The sequence below is a fragment of the Mesoplodon mirus genome (genome assembly GCF_964341445.2).
Source record: "Mesoplodon mirus genome assembly, chromosome: 16".
Classification (NCBI taxonomy): Eukaryota; Metazoa; Chordata; class Mammalia; order Artiodactyla; family Ziphiidae; genus Mesoplodon; species Mesoplodon mirus.
In genome coordinates this window covers 32513941-32531259 of record NC_138992.1, presented here as the reverse complement: position 1 = coordinate 32531259, position 17319 = coordinate 32513941, and the positions used below count along the sequence as shown (strand labels likewise).

At 41.5% G+C, this 17319-nt stretch overlaps 1 protein-coding gene across 1 annotated transcript in view; it reads left to right on the top strand.

Annotated features, from left to right (window-relative positions):
- Positions 1-4651: 4651 nt before the first annotated feature.
- Positions 4652-17319, top strand: part of ATP6V1C1 (ATPase H+ transporting V1 subunit C1) — a 37328-nt gene continuing 24660 nt past the window's right edge. The window contains exon 1 of the mRNA XM_082601740.1: positions 4652-4816. The gene's annotated coding sequence lies outside the window, so the exon portion shown is untranslated. The remainder of the gene's footprint in view (positions 4817-17319) is intronic.

The window sequence follows — 17319 nt, the reverse complement described above, 5'->3', positions numbered from 1 at the left end:
TATATGCAAAGCACAGAAGAGTGTTGGGCACAAAGCTAAGTGCTTTTGAAGTCCAGCTGTTGTTATTGTTGTCCTGTGTGATTCTGGGGCTCAGAACGGCTTCATGGATGGGGAAGCATTAGTGGTGAGCCTGGCCACCGGCAGGTAACTGGGGCACCAGGAGGACAGATGTCCTTGACTCCTGCTCTGGGGAAGGTTAGACACAGACCCTCTCCACCTGCTGCCCTGAGCCTGTGGCACAGGTGGCATACGTACATGCAACTGAATAGAAATATTCTCGAAGGATGTACCCTAGTGATCTTGAGTCATAGAATAATGGGTGATGTTTTTCATCTTTTTGCTTATCTATGCTACCTAATTATTAAATAATTAATATGTATTCATCGTTATAACAGAAATAAATGAAAACATGTTTTAAAAAGCCATGATTCTGTAAATATTGGGCATGTATTGAAAAAAATTTTTCTTTTTCTATTCTTCCCAAGCAAGGGACATGATACATAGAAATTTGTGATTGTGACGAGCTAGGAATTCACTGAGAGGCTGGCATACAGGAGCCAACCTCCTAGCTAGTGAGTGAGCCTAGCTGATATCTCAAAGTGTGACCATAACTTAATATATGATTCCATGTAATTCTTACAACAGAGGTTAATATTGTCTCAGTTTCACAGATAAAAAACTGAGAGTATTATATATTATGTTATTCGTCAAGAATTTGGGACTTGGGCTTCCCTGGTGGCGCAGTGGTTGAGAGTCCGCCTGCCAATGCAGGGGACGCGGGTTTGTGCCCCAGTCCTGGAAGATCCCACATGCCGTGGAGCGGCTGAGCCATGGCCACTGGGCCTGCGCATCTGGAGCCTGTGCTCCACAACGGGAGAGGCCACAGCAGTGAGAGGCCCGCGTACTGCAAATAAAAAAAAAAAAAAAAAAATGAATTTGGGACTCTGAGAACCTGTGGGTCTAGTACTAGGGTTCTCAGCCTCAGCACTACTGACTTTTTGGATCAGATAATTCCTTGTTGTGGAGCTGTCCTGTGCATTGTAGGATGTTTAGCAGCGTCCTTGATTTCTACCCTCATTTCAGTAGATACCAGTAGCATCTCTCTCCCCACAGGTTGTGACAAGCAAAAATGTCTCCAGACATCACCAAATGTCCTCTAGCTGAGACCCACTGGTCTACTGTATCCTACTCTTTTTTATTTTTTTTTGGCTGTGCCGCATGGCTTTTGGGATCTTAGTTCCCTGACCAGGGATTAAACCCAGGCCCTCAGCAGTGAAAGCACGGAGTCTTAACCACTGGAGCACCAGGGAATTCCCTAGTGTCTCCTATTCATTAACCCTGAACATTATACTCTAAAAATTCCAGATATATACATCAAATCATTTTCAATGCTTCATCTTCATTGGGGCTTAGTTCTTCAACTAAATCTTTAATGTTGTTGATGATGAAAACAGACATTATATTGTAATGAATATATTTTGCATCAATATTTTCCTACCTTTTTCATTATTTCCATCCTAATATGGATCAAAATGGAATAAGCATTTTTAAGGCTTCTCATCCATACTGTCAAATTGCTGACCATAAAAGTTGTACCAGTTTACATTTCCACTAGCAGACTGTCTCATCACACCATCACCAGCACTGGCTATTATGTACATATTTCTATCTTTGCTAATACAGGTTCTTATTCATATTTATTTTTATATATTATTTACTTACTTTGATAAATATTTATATTTGCTATCTTATTTATATTTTTGAGCACTAGTAAGAGTTACATTTCCCTATATGTTTTAGCCAGTGGTATTTCTTTTTTTCTCAATTTTTTGTGCTTTTTGTTCATTTGCATGTTGGGGTCTTAGTATTGTTCTGATTAATTTGTCTGAGATTTTTATATAATGTCACCTGGATACCACAAATTTTTACCAAAAAAAAAATAGCTCATTAAAGCATCTGAGTTCATTAAACGTCTGGGCAGATGGCAATGGGTTTACATCATAGCAATTGAAGGGATCTCAAACGGGGTTCTAAACAGTCGTGTTTTTTCAAGTTCTTTATCGTGTTGCTTTCTTCTTTGCTCTCTACACCTTATGCCTTCCTCACATTCCAACACCACCCCCACCCCATTTCTGTTCCTTTCCAATCTCTATTGGAAACTAGTTTACTTATGTCTTTTGTTTCTTTGTCTCCATTTACCCAAACTCTCAGTTTATCTTCCACTCCGCTAGTTTATCAAAGTATTTTCCTCAACGAGGACATTTCCTTTTCTAAGAGGAATATCAGTACCAACTTCCAAGATATTTTTAATATTATAGGGGGGTGAAAAATTATTTTGATTCCTATTGTGCTAGTAGTTTCAAATACTTTCCCCACTTTGTTTCATTAAAACATTTATCTTTTTCCCTTGACAAAATTATGAGAAAAAAAAATCTTCTCTACGCATTTTTTCAGTGCTTTAAGCCTTAAAAGGTGCTTCCAGATGGGAAATATTTAGACACTTGGAAATGGAGGAAAAGGTGTGTCATGCCTATTACACATACTTAGATACCTAGGATGCTCCTATGCATTGTGTCAAAAAGCAAGCTTCCGGGGCTTCCCTGGTGGCGCAATGATTGAGAGTCCGCCTGCTGATGCAGGGGACACGGGTTCGTGCCCCGGTCCGGGAAGATCCCACATGCCGCGGAGCGGCTGGGCCCGTGAGCCATGGCCACTGAGCCTGCGCGTCCGGAGCCTGTGCTCCGCAACGGGAGAGGCCACAACAGTGAGAGGCCCGCGTACAGCAAAAAAAAAAAAAAAAAAAAAAAAAAAAAGCAAGCTTCCCCACTCTTTGTAAAATACGTTCCCTTACTATTAGAAGCCATTAGAAAGCAATCATGCCCTGCTTATTCTAAACATGTTTGCTAGATTTTTAAATGAGATATGCTAAGTCTAATGATAATTAGAGCTAACATTTATCGAGCACTACATTATACTGCCTCTCAAGTATAACATGGTGTTTAAAACATTGGAAAGTGTCTGGACATCAGAAGTAGATGTACTCGAGTTCAAAAATTAAGAAATGGACATGAGAATTCTGCTTCAGGGCCACATGCAAACATAAAGAAACCAAAGCTTTTAAATGCAGGCCCTAATATTGCACTGCCCAAAGCAGTTGTCACTAGCCTCCTCTAGGTCTTTAAATTTTAATTAATTAAAGTGAAAAAAATTTTAAAATTCAGTCCTTCAGTCACACTAGCCACATTTCATCTGCTCAAGAGCCATGTAAGTCTAGTGGATACGATATGGACAGCACAGAGTACCATTTCCACCACTGAAGAAAGTTGTATTGGACAGTACAGACCTAACAAAACATTGCCTTTAGGCCCACCTTTTGTGATGCCAGATAAAGCCCTTGGAATTCCTGACAAGTTTCCAAAGTTGTGTTACAGAACTGGTTGTTGGAATTGCCTGAACATCACCCAAAACTGGTGAAAAGCATCAGGTTGGGGATAGGTTGGTTGGTTGTTACTTTTTGTCCAATGTATTACTAAGGCTCTAAGAAATTCTGTGGTGAATTTCTGCAGGGACACAACAGCAGAAAAGGCGTAAGATAGGTCAGAAAACCTGGGTCCTATAATATATAGTAATGATGGCAACCATTTACTGGGTGTTTCATATGTGCCAGGCACTATGCCAAACGTACACGTCATTTAATCTTCACAACACCCCTGTAAGGGATGTATTATTACCACCATTTTACAGGTGAAGAAGCTGAAGTTTCCAGGCCTGAGGTCACACAGCTGGTCAGCAGTGGAGCCAGGATTTAAAACCAGATACGTCTATTCTCTTGTGCTAAACAGCTCTGTGACCTCTGGCTCTTCACCTCCCCCATTTGTAAATATAAAAGTACTGAATTAGAAAATCACAAAGTTCTTTACCATTTCTAAAACTATGTTCTAAATTAGAATAATACCACCTACCTTCCCCAGCCAATGAAATATGCAGGGCTCAACAGAGCGGCTTGCTACCTTTTTTCCCCCCAAAGGACATGATTTCTCCTGTCCATGCCTTTGCCGTGTAACCCTCCTTGGTTTCCCACTGTCTAATGTGGTGCCAACTATTTATAATGTTTATCACACGCCTCACATACCCCTGAACTAGATAACAGTCTCTCTCCTGCAAGGAGTGATTCACGCCAGCAGATAATCCTAAGAAAATTCGCACAGTGACTATCGCACAGTAAATGCTCCATGAACATTTACGGAATTAACCTGAAGTGGACTGGAAGGAAAAGGTGAATCAGCGGCCGAAGTGAACTATTACTCAGAAAACCGGGCTGTCCGAAGAAAACCCCGAGTGGAGAAGCCCGTGTAGGGGCTGGAAACAAATTCCAAACTGCAGAAACCTGAAGAAGTGGGATAACCTTAGGGATGGTGGCGGTGAAATTCACAAGTGGCGCACGAGACTCGGGCCAGACACAGAGAGAAGCAGAAACCCTACCCAATCGCGGAACAGCGGCCGCCAGCCGCGACTCCCGGGTCTCCTTGGTTCCCCCGGGAGCCTCCCCGGCCCGCCCCGCCCCGCCCCGCCTCTCTTCCGAGGGCTCGGCTGCGGCGGCTGCGCAGTGGCGCGCGCGTAGGCGGAGCGGCGCGCGCCGCGGTCAGCTGACTGCTCCGGCTGGCACGTGACTTGCTTCGTGGGCTCTGGGGTCGAGGAAGTCGTGAGGCCGGAGCTTAGGTCGGTTAGGGATGGATCGCTGAGCCGTTAACGTCTGCCAGCCTGTACACCTCTGTACCTGTTACTGCCGCCACTTCCTCGTTTGACACTTCCCTGGGTCAGTGAGCGATGGCTACACCGGATGGGGAGCCCCGGCCAGGCCGAAGCTTGCGCTGCGGTCGCCGCCGAGGAGGGATGGGGGCGGGCGCGGGGGCCGAGGCTGAGGCGTTGGAGCTGGTTGGGCGGCTGTGTCTGGTTTCTCGGCGCGGGTTCGTCGCCGCCTTGGGCCTAGGTTCTGTCTCTAGGGAAGAGGAAGGAGGGAAAAAGAGAAAGGGCCCCAGGGGGTACTCAGTGGCAGAGGCAGAAATAAAAATTCCGGTCTGGGACACTTCTCCTTGGATTGGGGTGAGGGTCACAGCGAATGCTCGTCCCCTTGATTGAGGGGGGTGAAAGGTGACTGAGTGGCCCAGATGAGGATCCGGGGTGGTGTGTGTGAGGTCACAGCGACCGCGAGAGCCTCCACTGGGTGTACGCGCTTGCGAGTATGGGGGTGGCAGTTTAAAGGGTCTAGGAGCCCCTCAGAGAGGACGCAGGGTCCTTGTGGGCAGGGGAAAGAACGAGAATCCAGAGAACTCAAACCATTTTTTATTAGAATGGGGGAAGGGTAGGCAAGAACCCCCTGAAAAGGAGCTTGAGGGGAGAATCACACGGGCAAATTGAATCACCTGAGAAACAGAGGAGTAAGGGGAGGGAAAGTTTGGTTAGATTCTGTTTGCACCTTTCACTGAGGGTAGTTATAGCTACCCCCAAAGCAGTCCTGAAGTACACGGGGGAGACTGGATCCTTTGGGGGATGATGGGGAGACTCCTTTGCAAAGATCTGCTTTGGCCTTCCAAACTTATCCTCTGGTGCTGTCAGCTACTCCGGAACATCTTTTACTGAACAATAGTCACAGGAATGACCTTTCATGTTTATTTTGTTCTCACAGGTCTTTGAGAGAAAGTAGATGAAAATGCCATTCATTGTATAGTTAGGGACCTATCTAGACCCTTGGACCTAGAAATGGACATCAAGTGATGTGTTTAAGTCTAGCATAACTTCCATCGTCTTCTGATTGCCGATTACCTGCACAGTACTTAACCACAATCACATCTAGAGAGAAGGGCGAGTTTTTCGTAGTGCACTGTAATCTTTGATTAAGCACTTTTGGTGAACTTTTTTGAGTAGGACAGCTTCAAAGGGATTTGGCAGCGGTGGTCAGTGCTTTACAAACTTTTTCTGTTAGCTTGGCTGAAGCGGTTCAGTTTACAGTTCAGCTGGAGGAGATAATGAGCAACAAGGTGGGCAAAAGGTGCTCAGCTTGTCAATCACGGTTCTTTGGCAACAAGCAAGTCTCAAATTGTGCTGCAGACGGAGCCTCGGGTTTGTGTCTCAGACTCTTTTGGTGTATCTTGCAGGGACTAGATAAAATCTAAAGAAACAGTACTCGGGATCTGACTAAAGTAAATGCTGAGAGCTAGGTGGTTAGTGTAATACTGCTTTTAGAACTGGGCAGGAAATGATCATTTTTATTTTTTGGCATATTAGTCTTAAGAGCCTTATTTACATTAGTTTTTTCTACCGAAAAAGAAACGTTTGGGCTTCAAAAATTTGATTCCGTAATTATTTCCACAGCTTGCGAAATAGTTGCATTGGCTAAAGAGCAAAGCTGGTATGCCAAAATAAACCTTTGCCAAAGGATCTTCTTGTGGTCCAGTCCCCAAGCGGTCAGTCTTCCTTTTGCACTTGAGCCTGCTTAGGCGTTGCTGCAGTTTTGACCAAATACCTCCTAGTTAAATTTTATTCTTGTACATATTCTGATCTATGTGCTGGAGTAAACCTTTTTCACCCTTTGGATGTGGACTTTTATACCATTTTAGTTATAAACGAATTCATGTTCGGTTCACATTTCACTGATGTTTTGAAGACATAGTAGAAACCATTAGCATGGTGGCCTTGGAAAGATAGCTCAGGCCGTGAAGCAGGGCAGTCTAAAATTTCCCTTTGACAAGAGTGAACCTTGGAACTAGAAAATTCAAACTGTATTCTTGATAATGAAGCAAAATCCTGTTCCAAATGTATAGCAAATCTGCTATACATTTATTGAGTTCCAAGAGGAGCCCCGTGGGCAGTGGAGGAGGTGTGCTTTGGTTACATCACAGGATAGAAGATGGAGCCTTAGCTCTGTACTTGAAAATAAAATGCAGGTAAATGCAAAAATGGTGTTTTATAGAAAGAGATTGATGTATCTTTTAAGATATTTTAAGCAAACTATCCATGAATAGGAAGTTATTTATAAATTAAGCTGGTTAACATGTGGGTTGACTTTACCATGAACGGTTTTCTTTGTGAACCAGCCTATAGTTTAGTGTTTCTCAGTGGGTGCTGTTGGGATTTTGGACAGGACTGTCCCTTGTTTGGTCCCCATCTGCTAAATGGTGGTAGTGGCCCCCACGTTGGGACAACCTAAAATGCTCCCAGACATTTCCAAACTCCTCTTGGTGGAGAGAGGTATCATTTGGTTGTGAAACACCCCATGTGGTGCCATCCTTTACTTATTGGACACATATCTGAGTGCTTGTTAGTGACAGGCCCTCTACTAGATGTTGGGGATATAGAGGTTGAGAGCAGTGTTTTAATAAACTAGCAAGTAAAATGTATGTAGTCACTAGCTCTGTGGCCTTGGGCAAGGAATTTCATTAACTGTTCTCTCACCTGCAAGTGGGATTGGTGATACCATCTTCTTTGAAGGAATCAACTACAAAATTGCTTAGCATATTGAAGTGCTAATCGCATAGCACATATTCAGTAAGTGGTTGTCATTACCAGGAAACAGGATCTCAAGCTTACTTGAGTGATGAATTGGGGGCGACAAGCTTGTTTTAGGTCTTTGGCTTGTTGAATTTCAGGCTAGAATACATTGTCTTAGAGATATCAGCACCTTCTAGTGGAAAACATGGTGCTGTGGTCCAGTCACTGTTATAAAATAACAGCCTGAAAGAGAAGGGAAGTAACGTTTTGGGAACCATGAGTATAGCATCAGGGAGTTGCCTGGCATGGAAGGAATTGTTTGCTCCCTGGGTCAGTGTTGAGTTGCCTGTGGCAGAGAGAAAGTCTCTGGGCCCTCAGAAGGTTCTGATGATTCCTTTAGTAATGGGGGTACAGTGCCCTCCTTGCCAATCGATTCAGCTTGCTTTAGCAGAAATTGCAAGAGATTTTTAACATTGTGTTATGAGTTGTTACCTTTCTAGCTGGTTTCAGTTTTTATGATCAGCATCTATGCCTAAGTAAGGCTTGGTTCTTACACATTTATTTCTAGCCACCTGTAAAATAAAAAGATGGCAGTTGTTTATAAAATACATTAAAGATTAAGTTGTCTTTCATATTTCAGTATATTTATGGCATGAAATTCAGGTAATTCTTAAAAGGATTATAGAGCATTCATAGGTACTGTTTCAGTTGAAAACAAAACAACACAAAAGTTAAGATTTATTTAAAGAAGGTGTGTGTCCTGATAATTTAAAAATTTCCTTCTGTATGAATCACGAAAGTCTCTCTTGGAAGGTAAAATCCCCCATTGTTGTTGGAAACTTTTAAAACAAGTTTTATTGTGAGCAAGTCCCTCCCACAATCCCAGTTAAGATGCTTCTGTTTTGAAGGCTAGAATTTTAACATTCAGAGAGGAAACAGTTATTCTTACTCTTTATTTGTATGGTGTTAAAAATTTCTAGGGGAAGGATGTAGCAACTTTTTAAGATGAATGGATTGTGGGAAGTGTTTTGCACTGATCAATTCTGTTAAAAGTTGATGTGTCACAATTGGAAGGCTATGTGATATTTCACTGATATCTGAGATATGCCTTCTTGTGCTTGTTGAAATTAGTCATTTTAGTAAACAACTTGGTATTTTCAAGGACTGAAAAAGGAAGTTATTTTGCATTTAGATCACCTTCAGCCTTTATTGAGAAATCTAATTTACTGTGAAAGGTGGTTGCATTTCAGAGACTGAAATATTGGTTCCTTGAAAGCATTAAAAGGATTTAAGTTTTGGAGCACTTACAGGGGGTGCTGTACTGTTTTCTGTGGTTGCCCCTATCCTGGGTCAGGCTCATACCTTCATTTACAAAAGAAATGCTTAGTAGCTGTTTGGGTTTGTTATCCCCACCTTTTGTGTTGTTGTGATAGTTACTACTTTACTCTTTCTATTTTACATTCAAATCCTTGCGGTAGGAAAATAATCCACCGCGTTTAAATTCTCATAAGTGGGTGATACAGTAATGAAATAAACAGTCTCAGAGCTTTGGACCCAGGATTTCCTTTCTTCTCTCTTTTCCTTCCTTCCATTTTGAAAAAGAGTTGTTACTACTTTAAAAACAAAAAAAAATACTTATCGCAGTCAGACAAGATAGAAGTGTTTAAAAATTTTGACTAGTGTTTCTCTTGTGCCTCCAGTGTATTCTGCCTTGATTTTTTTTTTATCTTGTCATCTGCATTGTTTTCCTCTTACCTTTCCCTGCACACACAGACCTACCTACTCGTAGAGACCTACACACACATACACACACCCCCACATACAAGTATAAACTCCTTCAAGACAGGGAGTACATTTTGTTTTGCTTCTTACCACAGTTCTGGGAGCTTACCACAGTTCTGGGAATTTAAGCACCTAAAACATTTGATGAATGATATGACCCTAACTTGGAAGCAATTACAGTCAAACAGATATTTGGGTGGAAAAAACCGTAAAATAGATGTCTGCTTTAATGCAGTCTATTACATGGATTTCAGTGGACATGCGGGTTGAGGGAGAAATGGTTTGGGATTATATGAATGGATTTGGTGCATGGTTGGACTTGGTTGGGGAAATCTTTTTGTTAAGAGAATTTTGAGTTGGTTGAAATAGGAGGAGAGAGGTTGCTTTCTGCAAAATGGACTGTTGAGCAGAGGCAAGTAAGAAAGAGACTACAGGCAGGCCTGAGGTAAAGACGGATAAAGGGAGGTCAGAACATTGTGAAGATAAAGCAGAAAAACTCAGACAAAGGACATTAGTAGTGATGACTGTGAAGAATGGGAGATTTGAATTTTATTTCTGAGCAGACGCAGGACTAGGGGCATATGTTTTTGTGAGTAACTCAGCCTCCCATCACCTAGAGCAATGTTTTTAGTGCTTGAAAAGTTTTTCAAGATGTTTTGGGAATGAATCCGGATTCTAACACTGTGGTCACAAGACCACCTATTTGTACGAAGGGCATTAAAATCCTCTATGTTCTGTCCTTCATAAATGAAATAAAATTGTGTATTTCTTTTTTCTTTTCTTTCTTTTTTTGCTGTACGCGGGCCTCTCACTGTTGTGGCCTCTCCCGTTGCGGAGCACAGGCTCTGGACGCGCAGGCTCAGCGGCCATGGCGCACGGGTCCAGCCGCTCCGCGGCACGTGGGATCTTCCCGGACCGGGGCACGAACCCGCGTCCCCTGCATCGGCAGGGGGACCCTCAACCACTGCGCCACCAGGGAAGCCCAAAATTGTGTATTTCTTGAGCAAAGCAGTAGTTTACCCAGATTTCTTATTCTTGTGTACTTGATTTCATATATCATATTGCTTTTCACTTTTTAAGTTTGTAAGCTGCCATAGAAAGCATGCAAAAAGTGGGTTCATGTATTTAAGGTTTCTGAACTCCATAGAACAAAAATCATTCCTGTATTATAGAACTAACAGTACTGCGTGATTCTTGATAATGATGGTGTGACATTTAGCTGTCTTATTAAGGAATATTTGCCATTTCTTGTCACATTTACTATGTAACTCACTATATAATCATGGAAATTCCTGTTTTACTCTAGTGGTTCTGAAACCTGTCCGATCATCTGATTTACTTGAGGGACTTAACAAGAAAATAGAAAAAGAAAAAAAAGAGTCCTGGGTCTTAGCCAGTACAGATTCATGGAATATAGGAGCAAAAAAGGATCCTGGATATAGTAATCCAGTCCTTTCATTTTACAAATGAAATTTATGTAGACAGTGATATGCAGAATTGAGATTAGATTCCAAGTCTTCATATTCTCAGTGCAGTGCTGTGGCCGTTACACTACGCTTCCTGAAGTTGGCATTTAGGTTCTTCCTGACTGAAATTCCCAGTGAGATAAAAAGGTTGTTTACTAACATTGATCTCGTGCTTCAGACACAACTACTACTAACCAGCTTTACTACCCAGCTTTGCCTTTAACTTTTGTATTTATATCCAGGGTTCTTTGTTGCCATGCCATTTAACGGTCTCTAAACTTTTCAGTGTTTTCAAGTGTGAGGATATTGCCCCCCCTTTTTTTTAATGAAGTGTGTGTGGTTTTTCTGGCATTTACATGTAGTAATTCATTAATAAAAAATTAGGAAACAGGAATACACAGAAAGAATGAAAATGAACATTCATAATCCACTCCCAAGAGATAATCTTTAATAGTTTTTTTTAAACAATTCAATGTTTATACCTATATATAGTCTTCTTTCTTAAAGCTGTGTCAATGTTTTTATGGCTTTTGATTAACATTAACAAACTGCCTTCTAGAAATTGTCCCTTTTTAAAAAAGTTACAGAACTTTTTTGGGTTATCCTGTGATATATAATTATTTTAGATTGAGGAAATATTAATGATGGCAAGTTATTATATCTTTATTAATGCTTTTAAGTGAATTTATATTTTATCAGTCATGAGAGCATGCTATACATTTGCAAAATAATGACACATATGTGTGGGACATCTATTCAAGCTACATCTGTCCTTTTTTTTTTTAAGTGGAAATGAACATTTCTCCACTTTACTGCCAAAGCAGTGCTCCATTTTTCCCACACATAGTATTATTACAGTCTTTCAGCCTAGACTTGTTATATTTCTCATGTTCATTGTTGTTAATCCTGTTTTCTATTAAATGTTAAAGCATGGGGCTGAGGGGCTGGGAGGTTGTGGTCGAATCCCTAGCAAAACCAAAAACTCAGGAACAATACATACAGCAAAACTAGAGGAGACTTCAGCTTCTGGCCACCGTGGAATAACTGGTACCATACTTGCTTTCCCACCATAAACAGCTAGAAAATTGGATAAAATACATGAAAAAACTGCTTCCAGTTATTGGACAACAGAGGTAATACAGGAACCGAGAGACAGGAAACACATGAACTCTATAATCCCTCTGGCTTTCTGCCTGGAGTCACTCTCTGGACCATGGTTTAGAGGAGACCAAGCAGAGCATGTTGGTCTTGCTGAGTTGAGGAGACTTGGAGTTGGGGAAGGCTTATCTGTCTAGAATTCGCGGGTTGGATAGGCTGACAGGAGGAGGGAGCTAGACAGAAAACCCACCATCTGTAAAGGAGTCTCTCTCTGTAGGAGGCCCGGCAAAGAATCACTAGAGAGCTTTAGATAGTTGCCAGAGCTCATGGGGCTGGAAGGCGTATGAAGACCTTATTGAATCCCTGGGGCATCCCATGGAATCCCCAGACCGTCAGATCTTAGTAAAAAGGCTACATTAGCCCTAGAGTAAAGCTTTAGACTTAGCCTGACAAAGTATAAAAACAAGCCTTGAAATGAAGCATACTAAAGCTCAAGTAAGGTAGCCGTCAGAACAAAGCACAACATTCTTAAAAGGAAGAAAACAAAATCCAGTGATCAACAGTTTAATGTTGTGAATTGTAAATATGCTCAGTGATTTAACAGAAAACATGAACGTAATGAGGAAAGAGAAGTTTTAAAAGATGGAACTTATAAAGGTGAAAAATACATCTAAAGCGAAAAATTCACTTCATGAGACAAATAGATTACTTTAAAGAAAAAGTCAGCCAGCTAGAAGATGTAGCAAGAAAGTATCCAAACTGAAGCCCAGAGAGGAAAACAATTTAAAAAAGTGAATGGAAGCTCAGTGACCTGTGGGACAATATCAGGTGGTTTAATATATATGCCATTTTTGTCTCAAAAAAGGGGAAAGAGAAGCAGGAAAGAAATTTGAAGAAAATAATGGATGAATGTTGAAAACTATAAACACAGATTCAAGAATCTCTCTGAACTCCAAACAGGATAAATCCTTGTGACTCTGGGGTAGGCAGATTTTTCTTATGTCAGAACTCATATATTATAAAAGAAAAAGTCAATAAACTGGACGTTAGAATTGAAAACTTCTACTCAAAAACACCATTAAGAAAGGGCAAGACAAGAGAAAATACGTAAGAAATACACACACACACACACACACCCCTCTCAAATTGTATCAGGATCATACAAAAAATTCCTACAACTCAGATCAATGCAGCTTTTTAAAAAATTGGGCACAAGATTTGAATAGAAATTTCACGAAAGATTTGAATAGAAACTTCACAAAAGAAGATATACAAATGGTTGATAAGAACATGAAAAGATCCTGAACTTTGTAGTCATTGTGGAAATGTGAGATTCCCCTGCAACCCCCTGGAATGGCTGAAAATAAAAAGGCTGACAGCACTAAGTGTTGGTGGGCATGTGAAACAACTGGAACTGTGTATCTTGCTAATGAGAATATAAAATATTACATCTACTTTGGAAAACAGTTCGGTGGCTTCTTACAAAGTTAAATATATGCTAATCATTCAACTCAGAAATTCCACTTCTAGATGGTTATCCAAGAGAAATGAATGTGTATTTTCACAAAAGCTTTGTAGAGGAATATTCATAGCACCTTTTTTGTTAATGGCCCCAAACCAGTAACCATCCAAATGTCTATCAACAGGTGAATGGATAAGTAAACCATTGTACATTCATGTCATGGAACACTAAGCAATAAAACAGAATGAACTGCTACTGATACACAGGCCATCGACAAATATTACAGACATGCTGAGCAAAAGAAGCCAGATACAAAAGAGTACGTAGTGTGCACTTCCATTTACAATGAAATTCTAGATCGGGCCAAATGAATCTATAGCGTGACAGAAAGCAGATTGGCATCTGCCCAGGGCCAGCAGTAGGGTAGGGGTTGACTGGGCCTTGGTGTGAGGGAAGGCTTTGGGAAGACAGAAATGTTCTTAATCTTGATTTTGGTGGTGGTTATACAGGTGTGTATGTTTGTCAAAAACTCATCAAACTGTACTCTTGTAATAGGTGTATTTTATTGTATATAAATTATATTTCAATGAAATTGACTTAAAAAAATATGGAGGAAGTGAAGGGAGCGAACCAATTATAAGCCAGGTGTTTTAACTTTATTATCTTACTTAATCTTCACAGTTACTTATTCATTCAAGAATATTCAACAAATACTTTTTGAGGTTCTACATACCAGCCTCTGTACCAGGTACTGAGAGTACGGTTGTGAGCAAAAGCTATCATGGTTTCCACCTACTCTAATGCACAGTTTATTTGGTAGAAAGACATCAATAAAAAATGTTGCTCAGGGAAATACTTAAAAGGTGCTGTGAGAGCATATAATACATTCATCCTTAGCATGTAATATATGCACTCATATGATATATGACATGATACATATTGTAATAGATATTTCATATAATGTATGAGGCATTTTCTGTGCCTTGGTTTCTTCATTTGTAACTACTATCCATGCGATATACCACATGAGTTAATCCATGTAAAGTGTTTTGACTGGTGCTGGTAGATAGGAAGTACACAATAAGTATTGGCTGCTATCTTGATGACATTTGACAATTCTATTGATAGTTGTCTAATGTTGCAGGGGTAATAACTATGCTAACTCAGGGAACACTGGAGTAGGACCAGGTTTGGGGGAAGCCATTAGGAGTTTGACTAGAAATGTTGGGTTTTTTTGGAGACATCCAGATGGAGATGTCTTGTAGTCAGCTGTGGAGACTTGTTGGGTACAGCTCTAGATACAGCAGAGGAGCCTAGGCTGGAGACACAATTTGGAATAGTGTTCAGGATCTAGACTGGAATTGCCTTGAGTATAAATAAGATCATCAAGAGAGCAACTGTAGGGCTTCCCTGGTGGCGCAGTGGTTGAGAGTCCACCTGCCGATGCAGGGGACACGGGTTCATGCCCCGGTCCAGGAAGATCCCACATGCTGCAGAGCGGCTGGGCCTGTGAGCCATGGCCGCTGAGCCTGCGCATCCGGAGCCTGCGCTCCGCAACGGGAGAGGCCACAGCAGAGAGAGGCCCGCGTACCGCAAAAAAAAAAAAAAAGAGAGCAACTGTATACACACATATAACAGAGGGACTTAAACCTTGATCTGAGTCTTGAGGAATGCCTTTTAAATCATTTTCTCTTTTGCTTAACATATGATTTGCCTATATTTTTGCCTGACTTCCAATATACAAGATGAAACAAAGGGAAATAATTAGGCATAAAAACAAGTCAGTTGGGCTTCCCTGGTGGCGCAGTGGTTGGGAATCCGCCTGCCAATGCAGGGGACGCGGGTTCGTGCCCCGGTCCGGGAAGATCCCACATGCCGCGGAGAGGCTGGGCCCGTGAGCCATGGCCACTGAGCCTGCGCGTCCAGAGCCTGTGCTCCGCAACGGGAGAGGCCGCGACGGTGAGAGGCCCGCGCAAAAAAAAAAAAAATACAAGTCAGTTGAAGCAGTCAGCGGAAGTGGAGGTGTCCAGACGTTTGGTGAGATGTTAACCAGTGGACACCAGTTTTGACTGTCTGTGTAGCTCAGAAAGGGAAATGTGTTTAGCAACAGGGATTTCATTTTTTGACCTCCCCCCCCAGATATGTTCATCTGCAAAGATAGGGTTTTTTTGGAACTGAACGTAAATTGTACTTCAATTTCAAAGAGAAATTTTTTTATGTGACTTGTTTAAGTGACAGGATAACAATGGACAAAAAAACAGGGATTTTGCCGAAGACTTATTGATGCTCTTCTCATAGGCAGTTCTTACATTTATCCTTAGATAACTTAAGTCATTGTCTTTCCCATCAGATTCCTCTTATATAGTTTGCTTTGACTAGAGGATAGAAGAATTGAGGCCATGGCTTTGCCAAAAGTACCAACAGGTTCTTTCTCAATCCCTCTCTTTTATATTTCTATATTCACCTGTAAAATAACGAAACACAAAGGCTTACTAATCTGCAGCTTTACTGATTTTTAATTTATATACTACTCTAAGGTTAGGATTTGTTTTCTGAAAGACTAAATTTTTTTAAAAGCTTTAAAAACATTTAAATATTTTTCTTGGCCCTTATTTTTTTTCTCTAATCAGACTTTTTGATTGGTTCAGAGTCATTGTTATATTTCATTTATTCATAAAACAAGCAAGGGCCTATTCATAAAGTCTCTTATTTATTCATAAAGTCCCTGCTGTTGGCAGGAATTGTATATGCTGGGTTTTTAGAGCATCAGAAAAGAAGGTATGATTCTGGCCCTTCAGGATTCCCCAGTCAGGTGGAGAGGAAAAGATGTTATGAAAAAAATGAAGCAGAATAGTGTGATAAATGCATAATAATGGCATTTACAAGATAGTAAGTAAACAAGATATTTCCTAGTTGGGACACTGGGAACAGCCTTTAGAGGCAGGATGGGACTCTAGTTTTGTTTAGAATTACCATGACATTATTTCATTTGATCCTGATGAAAGCTCAGTAGAGTCAGGCAGGTATTTATAAATGAGGAAATATGGTCCTCTTTCTATATTTCTTGAAATCCTTTGGAAACCTGCTGGCTGGAAAAGATTTTCTAGAACTCTTGAGTGGTATGATAGTGACATCTACTGTAATAGCTCATATGGTTACAGTCTTTGAAGAAGCTGCAGTTTAGATAATTTAACAGTATCATAAGGAAGACCTTAACAATTGATTCTGTCACCTGCCATTTTGCAGGGAGAGGAGGTGATCTGCAGGTCATCAGATACTGTTTTTCTGGCCAGGCTGAGTGCTTTGTCTGGGCTTACCATCAGTATTAATCCTGTGTTTAGTTTGTTGGCCATTTGAGAGAGTGCAGCTCTTAGCGCAGCCTTTTTAGGAATGTTGGAAAAAATCATCTTAGAGTACAATTCTTCAGATTCATTTAATACCACCATCTGTATTTTCACCAGTTTAACCCTTCTGAGTATGTTTTTAAATCTGTAAGTGGAGACTTCCCTGGTGATGCACTGGTTAAGAATCCACCTGCCAATACAGGGGACACGGGTTCGAGCCCTGGTCTGGGAAGGTCCCACATGCCGCGGAGCAACTAAGCCCGTGCACCACAGCTACTGAGACCGTGTGCCACAGCTACTGAAGCCCACACACCTAGAGCTCATGCTCTGCAACAAGAGAAGCCACCGCAGTGAGAAGCCCGCTCGCTGCAACTAGAGAAAGCCCGCGTGCAGCAAGGAAGACCCAATGCAGCCAAAAATAAATAAATAAACAAATAAATTTATTTTTAAAAAAATCTAGGGCTTCCCTGGTGGCGCAGTGGTTGAGAGTCTGCCTGCTGATGCAGGGGACAGGGGTTTGTGACCCGGTCTGGGAAGATCCCACATGCCGCGGAGTGGCTAGGCCCGTGAGCCATTGCCGCTGAGCCTACGCGTCCGGAGCCTGTGCTCCGCAACGGGAGAGGCCACAGCAGTGAGAGGCCCGCGTACCACACACACACAAAAATCTATAAGTGGGGAG